Source organism: Alosa sapidissima, chromosome 1 (assembly GCF_018492685.1).
Source record: "Alosa sapidissima isolate fAloSap1 chromosome 1, fAloSap1.pri, whole genome shotgun sequence".
In the NCBI taxonomy this organism is placed as follows: domain Eukaryota; kingdom Metazoa; phylum Chordata; class Actinopteri; order Clupeiformes; family Clupeidae; genus Alosa; species Alosa sapidissima.
The window spans coordinates 33,735,308-33,745,510 of record NC_055957.1 but is presented as its reverse complement, the minus strand read 5'-3'; the positions used below and the strand labels follow the sequence as shown (position 1 = coordinate 33,745,510).

General features: G+C 39.7%; 1 long non-coding RNA gene across 2 annotated transcripts; it reads left to right on the top strand.

The window, feature by feature from the left end:
• The first annotated feature begins 1,299 nt into the window (after positions 1-1,299).
• LOC121711451 lies at positions 1,300-10,030 on the top strand. 2 transcript variants are annotated; one of them, XR_006032334.1, is made up of 3 exons: positions 1,300-1,357; positions 9,007-9,115; positions 9,808-10,030. It is a non-coding gene; the product is annotated as an uncharacterized LOC121711451 (long non-coding RNA). The 2 variants fall into 2 exon arrangements; XR_006032333.1 differs by lacking the exon at positions 1,300-1,357 and having other exon boundaries at positions 8,344-9,115.
• The last annotated feature ends 173 nt before the right edge of the window (positions 10,031-10,203 follow it).

Sequence of the window (10,203 nt, the reverse complement as noted above, 5' to 3'; positions counted from 1 at the left end):
GCAACCTTAAGCCTTGCATAGATCATTGAATCGGATTAGACCATTAGCATCTCGCCTGCTAGCATCACGTTTAAAAGTGACTAAGATTTCCAGTAATTTTCCTATTTAAAACTTGTCTCCTCTCAAGTTAGAAGGTGTAATAAGACCAACGGAAAATGAAACATGGCGATTTTCTAGGCTGATTTGACATGGAACTATACTCTCATCAGCGTAATAATCAAATAACACCATGGGCGCAGCAGCACAATGATATCATGCAGCACTTGAAAATAGTCCCCATATAGGGTTGAGCTGCAGCAGACGAATTGATTAGTGACTATTATGCCTGAATGAGAGAATAGTTCCATGTCAAATCAGCCTACAATATCCCTTTGGTGGAAATGGTGGAAAATGACAGAAATGCACACAGTGAAACTAAACTGTGGGGTAATTTGGGCTTGGTTACTGTAAGTGGTGGTCTCCATCTTTGTTTCAGTCTATGCTATGCTATCTATGCTATGTTAAATGTGTGTGTGTGTGTGTGTGTGTGTGTGTGTGTGTGTGTGTGTGTGTGTGTGTGTTTGTGTGCATGTGTGTGTATGTGTGTGTGAGCACGTGTGTGTGTGTCTTACCATTGGAAGGTTTGAATAAAGTAGTATTACTCTTGCATTTTGCATGAGTCAGAGACTTGCTGCCTTCGCCTGTCTACTCTGCTTTCATCAGTGCTGTTAACTGGAACAGAGCTGGACTGCACAGTTGCTGCCGTTCACAAACATAAACAGTGACAAAAATGCAGCGCTGTGTGTGTGTGTGTGTGTGTGTGTGTGTGATAAGAAGAACAGGAAAGAGTCATTAAGAGAGACTCACAGACAAGACACACATACACAAATAGATATGAACCTGTAGGGTAGAGTATGAATACACAGATGGAGAGAGAGATAGGGAGAGAGAGAGAGAGAGAGAGAGAGAGAGATAGTATCCCTGAGTCAATTTTCTACTCTCAAGAAAAGAAAAACAGTTTCTCTTGTGATACAAGGGACATATTATTTGTTTCTGAGAGTCCATTATTTGTGAGTAGGATGTGTACCATGTAGTGTGTATGTATGTATTTGCATTTCATCTCTTCTTGTGTGTGTATACTTGCCCTCAAATCTGATGCAACCCCACCAACTGACAGGAAACCAGGTTTGCTTCTGTTCCTTCCCCTGCAAGAGCCCCAACAGGTTTCACTTTCTTCCTCCTACCCTACATCTCTTTTCTCTTCTTATGCTAGCGCTTTCCCTGCATCGGATATGTGTTCAGCTCTTCCTCTGCTAGCGCTTTCCCTGCATCTGATATGTGTTCAGCTCTTCCAGACGAATTGCCGTGCACACATAAGGTCTGTATAGCTCTGCTCGTACGTGCTTCACTGCAGCTGTGGTCTTGACCTTTTCCGTTAAAGATGATTTGGTAAAATATTAATGTCTAAAATTTTACATTAACAATATAAAAGCTAACTTTCACTGACAACAAGCTAATAATTCAACGGTTAGTTTTCATAACTAAAACGGTATGGTTTACTTCATCATAATGATATTCATTAAATAATATTATCATGGTTCCAGTCAATCATCCATGTATGTGTATGGGACTTTGAGATTACATGACTGTTCAGATAGGCCTACCATTAGGAAAGTGCTAGCTGCAACCAGCAAGCTGGGCCAACTCTTGCAAGACCCTGTGAGAGTGAGTCATGTAGTGTGAGTTCAATCTCAAATAGTCACAAATATTTACATTTAGGCCTACTTGTATTCATTCAGCAGACACTTTTGTCTAAAGCGACCTACAAAATGAGGAATAACATTTAAGCTACAATAAAAGGAGACCTTAAGTAACAATACATACTACTACAATAAATACTACTACCAGAGGATGAGGGTGCAGAAGTGCAGAAGTTTAAGTACAAGTCAAAGTGTAATTGAAGGAGGTAGGGGTAGAAGAAGGAGGTAGGGGTAGAAGAAGGAGATAGGGGTAGAAGAAGGAGGTGGGAGGAAGTAGATGGAGGGAAGAATAGGAAGTGGTAAGGGAATGTTGGGTAACACTTTATAATAACTACACACAATTCATCATTTATTAAGCCTTTGTTACTTATTAGTTAATGGTTTGTTCATCATTAGTAATTTTTTAATTTATCATCAGTAAAGCATTTGTTCACACAGTTATAAATAGTTTGTTCATAGTAAATAAGCCTATATCTAAAATATGTTTATACATTATTGTTAATACTTAATAAATTATGCAATAATATGTTTTTGATTAAGTAATATTTCCATTATTTAACAGTTGTTACATACACATGCACTAATGATTAGTTAAGGTGAGGATACATATTTTATAAACCACTTCCTAATACTATAATTCATAATTAACTCAGGAGTTACAAGTGGTTATTTAATGATATTTTGTGAGCTCATCTAAAGTGAGGACGTTTTATGCCTTGCAACAAATTTACAAATGAGTTATAATGTTTACACTTGCATTTATTAATTTAGCTGACACTTTCACCCAAAGCGACTTATACATGTCAATGAAATTAAAGGGCAAGGTGGACGCCAGGGTTTGAACCCCTAACTTTATGGATTACTGCATGTTAACTCAGCTCCTTATCCACTACACTACAGTACCTCTGCCCAGTGGTATTACAACAGTCAATTCAAAAATATAATATAGATATGCGTGTTTACTATGAGCAAACCATTTTTAACTGTGTGTAAACATGATTTACAAATGAGAATTAATGTAGGAATAATGCTTTGCAAATGAAGAATACAGCATTTAATAATAGTTTACAGATGTTTAATAACAGTGTGTAGTAGAAGAAAACAGAAACTTGCATAGTTGTAGGGGTTTCTGTCTGGGCCAAGATAGTGTAGTGGATAAGGAGCAGGTCTAGCATGCAGTAGCCTGAAAAGTTGGGGGTTTGATTTCCGGCTTTCACTGTTATGTCAATGGCCTTCAATTTAATTGACATGTGTACGTCGCTTGTTTGCTAAATGAATGAATGTGAATGTAATCTTTACAACTCATTTGAAAATGTGTTGCAAGGCATAGAAAGTCCTCACTTTAGATAAGCTCACAAAATATCATTAACTAACCACTTGTAACTCCTGAGTTAATCATGAATTATAGAATTAGGAAGTGGTTTATAAAATATGTATCCTCACCCTAACTAATCATTAGTGCATGTGTTTGTAACAACTTAATCAACAAAATATTATTGCAACCAGGCTTAATTTCACCATTCTGGGGGCAAGGCCACTTGGCCTTCAGTTGGGCATATTTGGTGGGGGGCACAAAGGCCACATGTCAGGGCACCAAGGCCAAAGTTAACTATAGTAGTAGGCTATAAAAATGATGAAAGTTGTATTTAGCCTATTCACTGCAGTAGACCTGCATCACTGTATGAAACATTTAAAACACATGAAACATGACATATTACATACTGTAGAACTGTAAATCATCTGATCATCTAATATTTACAGATATCTAGGCTATATATAACATTTATTTGATATTTGGCCTGTTATGAAATCATGTATTGAACAATGTAAGCACAGCACAGCTTTAAGAAACTCAAATAGCCTAGATGCATGCTTAGCATTTTGTGATCATTAAGGCTACTTTCACAAACTCTTAGTCAGCTGTCCTCTGATTTACCAGAGGCTGTATATCTAGGCGATATTTGTAACATTTATTTTGTATTTGGCCCGTTATGAAATCATGTGGAACAATTTAAACACATTGTAAAACTTAAAGCCCAAATTTGGAGACATCCATGTATGTCGAACTTTACTGCAAATTCAAAACTGTATTACTCTGGAACGGCTAACTGTACAGGGGACTGCTTTACACCTTTGTGTTTGGTAAGGTCTCCTGTTTATTCAGATATATGGTTTGTCATGTGTTAAAAGAAGGGTTCGTAAAGTATTCCACCGAGATAAATGGGTAGGGAAATCATGGGACGCAAAACCTTCAGTAGAATGTATGATTAAATTGAAATATATTATTTACTTTTCTCGCGAACCGTTCAACACAGCAATTATCGGCTAACATCGTTTAAAAGCTGAGAAAAAGCTCTTTCATGTGATACTTGTGATGTCTGTGTGATGAATAGGCTACTTTGCGAGTAGTTCAACTGAGAATGGGTGAATTTGGACGCACTTTCTTTCTTGCGATGTCACTTTCTCCACTGCGTAAAAGACTAAATTAATTTGCGCTGTGAATGCTAAGATAATTTTGACAGGCCACAGGCTAAATAAAAATCGCTATTAGTAGGACGCAAAGCAGAATATTGAAAGAAGGGGGCACCAAGGCCACCGTGGCCTATAAACCTCTGATTTTCAAAGGGGCCTCACGGCCAACCCAAGGGGCTACGCCGCCTTGAAATTCCTACCCTGATTGCAACATTTATTAAGTATTAACAATAATTCGTAAACATTTTTTAGATAGGCTTATTTACTATGAACAAACCATTTATAACTGTGTGTACAAATACTTCATTTATAAGAATTAACATAGGAACAATGCTTTACAAATGATGAACAAAGCATTTTGTAATAGTTTGCAACTGGTTTATAATAGGAAAAAATGATTTCATTTTAAGTGGTTGTTTCATTACTTATTAAGTATAAATCATGCACTTACAAACATATGTTTTGGATAGGCTTATTTACTATGAACAAACCATTTATAATTGTGTGAACAAATGCTTTACTGATGATAAATCATGTATGAACAAGAAATTACTAATGATGAAGAAACCATTAACTAATAAGTAACAAGGCTTAATAAATGATGAATTGTGTGTAGTTATTATAAAGTGTTACTGAATGTTGCATACAGACTACTTGCAAGAAGATTAACTGACAAGTTGGTTTTCCAAACTTGAAAATGTGGCTAGAACAATGGATGTAGCCTACATAAAGCAATAAACAAGGGTAAAGCAAAGATGTTATCCTCTTCATTGTTGTGGCCGTTTATGATCCAATCAGCAATGTAACCAGACAAACCGTAATCCCTAAATGTGGGCACCGACAAAAACCCTTCAGCCAATCATTTTTGTTGCTGTGGTCATTTATGATCCAATCAGCAACATGTCAGACATCCTAAGTCTCCCGGAAGTTCCGGGAGTCTCCCGCATATTGATAGCGGCTCCCTGACGCCCGCAAATTAGATAAGATCTCCCGGAATCTAGAGTGAGCGATGAGACCGCATGTGCGTCCGAGTGTAGCGCGCACACGACAGGAGAGAGCGTCATGGCAGAGTCAGTGCCTCAAAAAAAGGAAAATGTAAGACCCATTTCAAAGTGTAGGCTACCCTTGTCTCATAAGAGTAAAAAAATAATGATAGGCCTAGTCTTGCACGCTGCACTGTTTGTAACAGTGACTTTAGCATTGCCCATGGGGTTAAATGATTGCAAAAGACATGTTGAGGTGAGTTTAACAAGTGTCAATTCATGTGCATATTATTCAGGCCTATAGCCTACTAGATGGCTAGTTGCCAAGGCTACAAGACCAAACTACCAAAATCTACATCACAATTTCTATCTATAGGTCTTCCTTATTTGGTGATTACATATTACATTATATATTAATCTAAGCCCTATGCAACAATTTTAGCAAAAATGACCTTAATTATGCAGGTTGACAGTCGTTCTGATGGTTCTACAACACTTTTTGGGTCGTTTGGTGGGTCCTTCGTCAATCCACAGTGCTTCTCCGCGGAAAAAACGAATATGCAACTTTCTGATCCGGATGTGACTCAGCGGAAGCATCCAGTCGCGTCTTGAAAATGTAGTCAGATTGTAGTTTCTAAGAAGACTGCAAAACGGACTCCGACTTGGCTTTGTCGGTGTTGAAATTGTAAGTAGCCTACCCTTGGGTGAAGTTCGTTTTTGTAATGTGGTTTGATAGTCTCTTGAACAATGTGTTTGCTCGACCGTTTTATTGTGAGCCCTGTATGTGTTTAGCTTGGTTTCTTGATGGCTAGCTCTCTAGCTAGTGGGGGTTTAGCGTAGCAGTCACTTGCTACCGAAGCTGCAGGGGGAGCTATGTCGTGAAAAATGCGATCCCAAATCAGGCGAAAACCCAGAAACAGCGAAGGAATAACCAGACCTGCAAAGGCCTTCTTTAAGTAGGCTTTGGGGGGGGGGGGGGGGGCGGCTTGCAGGTTGGGATGTCTGACATGCACTCTTCAGTCATTCCTCTTCATTGCTGTGGCCATTTATGATTCTATCAGCAACATACCCAAACAACAATTCAGACTACAACATGACCCCAAGTAGTCTGTGAGCGGCGCAGTGAGCTGCCTGCATCAACAGCGGCGCTCGGGGAGCAGTGAGGGGTTAGGTGCCTTGCTCAAGGGCACTTTAGCCGTGCCTACTGGTCTCGGTACGAACCGGCAACCCTCCGGTTACAAGTCCGGAGTGCTAACCAGTAGGCCACTGCTGCCCCCAGCTGACTTTGCTACAAAGCTTCTAGCACCTATCTCCACTGGTCTTGTATGTGCTTGCCAGCCACATTCTTTTACCTCTGCTACCAGTTCAGCTTACTTTGATTTGATCATGCACACTGTAGTATGTGTTGAAATTCTGGCGCCAATGTTTTTGACTTGTTCATAATACTTGCACTGCAATAATCAAGTCTGCCAGACACAAAACATGCTCTTAGACAAAGAGATCACATCGCATTCTAAATCCCCCTCAAGAGCTACAATAGGAAAGACATCAACATTTTGTTTTGACTTAAAAAGAATCAACGCTACTTTGTAGCTAAACTAGCTTCTAGATAAACTAGCTTCTAGCTAATTAGCTAGATTATTTTTCAAACTTTTCTGTTATACAACACAACATATTACTCAATGTGTAAGTTTGCATTGACTTGTGTGGGTCCCATTCATGTGGTGGTGAATAAAGTGGTGAATAAACTGTGAAGAATAAATACATACGCATAGAGAGAGAGAGAGAGAGAGAGATTAATTTACATTTAATGAGGCTGCCCTTTCTGAGGGGACTTAGAGTCCATCATGAAGAGTGACAGGCCAAGGAGTGATGAATTATTGCTTATTAAAGGCCAGATTAACTTTCCTCTGTCTGCTGGCATGGACTTCCTAAAGGTGCAAGTTGAATGCTGCAATCTATGACTGATACATACCAGTGGTCATAGACTGAAAGAGAGAAAGAGAGAGAGAGAGAGAGATAGAGAGAGATAGAGAGCATACAGTACAGAAGAACATGACACAAAAAGAGAGCAAAAACTCTTCAAAGATCACAAGTTATGCTTATTTAGATGCATCAGCAAGAAGACCTACAAGTTGCACGCTGAGGAAGTCCGGGTTAAAAGTGAACCACAGAAAAAGAGTGAGCAATACATTACATGAGTAAAATACAAAGACCTTGTCATGTGAATATTGTGCCAATCAATGTGTTTTATAGTAAAATCTTCAATATGATCTGTTGTCTTAATGTCTAACCATTATTATTATTATTTTATTTGGTTACATTATTTGCTCAGTCACAATCAAACCTATATTCACATGACCCATTTGTATTTACTCACTCTCCTTATCAGATCCCGCATGGTGATCCAGGGATCGAAGTCTATTTTCCCACAGCATGACCAATCGTCCACCCAACTTTCAGTCGCTTCCTCTTCCCTTCCTCCTGGTTCATTGTCTCTGTGAGCCCCAGAGATGGCTGGTTCAGAGGGAATGAATATTGGATGTTCAGCGTTAATTGTCCAGATCTTGTAGTGGTGCTTGTTAAGAGTGTCCGGGCATGGCTTGTGGGGTTTTGGGTACTCAGGAGTGGCAGATTGAATGAGAGTTTAGGGGTTTGGGCGTTTAAAAATGGCTGCAGTATTTCACCTAAAGGGGCCCACAAGGTGTTTCCTTCCCCCCGACATTGTAAAAGCTTTCAAAGTGGTGTGCCTCCTGTTTCCTGCCTGATCAATATTGCAGACGCGAAAAGCACATTAATGCCTCTGAATGCCCTTATTGATGGGCTCAGCGTTGTGTGATCCCAAAGGCAGGCCGAGGCTATGGGGGTCTCTGAACACACTTTAGCGTCCAGTGAGAGGCCGAGGGGGAAACAAGGAGGAGAGGAAGAGGAAGATGGAGTGAGTGCATGTGCGCTGCTTGTGGAAGTGTGTGTGTGTGTGTGTGTGTAAGACACACATTGTTTGTGTGTGCACTGCGTGTGCATATCTGTGGGTTTGTGTGTGTGTCTGGGTGTGTGTGTGTCTGTGTGTGTATGTGTGTGTATGTGTGTGTGTGTGGAAGACACACATTGTTTGTGTGTGTACTACGTGTGTATATCTGTGGGTTTGTGTGTGTGTGTGTGTGTATGTGCTTGTGTGTGTGTGTGTCGCTGAGGCAGCACAAATGAAAGACCAAGAACACACATACTTAAGCCCCAGTTTTGAGATGAAAAAGGACCAAATGGCTTCAATTCATAGTAAAGAAAATACACTATGCCTCCTGGCCAAAACAGTCCTCATGCTGTTCAGTGACAAAGTAATTTGCCTCACAAACAATGAGATCAAATGAGAAAAAAAATAAGAAAGGCATCATGTTTGCAGAGGCCAAACCGTCCTTAACACTGTGAGCTTTCATGTGGTCTTAGATCGTAACTACATTAGGATGCTCTCCTGGTATGCGGTGCGGTCCCTACAGCATTGGTCTTAAAGTTTCTGAAGCCCTATCCAGTTCCATAGTAACCATCTGCATCTACAGTCCAGTTTTTTCATTAATCCAGCTATCCATTTTTAACACCACAATTTCGTTGCAATACATTAATAGTATAATGATATGACCCCTAATTCGAATGGTGTATGTATGTATGAGAGGTGCATGTCTCCTCTGAAAGTACTACTCTTATTTTGGACATTAATCTCAGTAACTTCAACTTTAAAACTGTACATAAGGGGTGTAAACAGGACTGTTTGTGCAGTCAGAACATTATGTAAATTCGTCTTATGGTAATCTTGCTAGGAGAAGTCGCTTACCGTATGCTACGCAAACTACAGCCAATGGAGAGTTTGGTAATCAACTGGTACGGACTTCCTTCTCCCAAGGTGGTGACGACTGGAATAATAGTAAGGTAATGCACTGACTGCACAAAGTCCTATTTGTACACTTACAAGGTTTAAATGACTTGGCTTTGCCTGTAGGGAGCCTCTCCACAGTGACACAGAAGTGTAATCATATCTTGAACCTTGTCAGTGTCTTAAAGAAGTGATTTACTCTGATGGAGTTTGTCCCCAAGGCTATTTTTATATTGCTGTTGTTGTGCATATTCAGGTCATTTTGGTCCCCAATGAGTTTACACTCATCCAATTACACTCATTAGGTATCATCAAAAATTAGACCCTAGGTTGTTCTTAGACTGGAGTTGTACTTTAAATGTATTCTGAGGAATCAGTGTTTCTGTAAAAAAAAAAAAAAGCCAACCCTATTCTACATCATGTAAACATTATTTCCACGCAGGCACCCACACACGCATACCCACACGCGCACACAATAACTCACTGCCAGGACAAACACCTGAGAAATCTTAATCTAAATCAGCATTATTTTATCTGATCAAGTTCCTTCATGGAGTGACCTCATCTATTCTCTTGCCCTTCCTTACCACAATGTCCTCCACTCCATCTCTCTCTCTCTCTCTCTCTCTCTCTCTCTCTGTGTATCTGTGAGCACATGTACGTGAGGGAAAGAAAGAAAGAGAGCGATGTGAGTGTGTGCATACACATACACATATGTTCCCCCCTAAACAATTTTCGCTTTTCTCAGTTTGTCTCTCTCTTGATGGATGGTTCTCTATGCTGAGGCATAGCTTGAGAGATGGAGGAATTCCCTCTGAAACTGCATATGGTCTACACCAGATGATGGCTCCGCATGGCAAACCAATAGGCAACAGTATCAATAACACATGGGATATGTTATTAATTACTTATGTTTATGAAAGTAGAAATGACTGATGCTATACTGCCTGGTCTTTTATGAGGAATGACAACACCAGTGTGTCTGTGGGTATTGATTCCACCGTATATTGAGAACTGACCATTTATTTGAAACAGTATGATCTGTAGGGACTTTTTAACCTTTCATAAAACACACACACACACACACACACACATGAGAGAGAGAGAGAGAAAAAGATACACACACATTAACCAATAATCACTT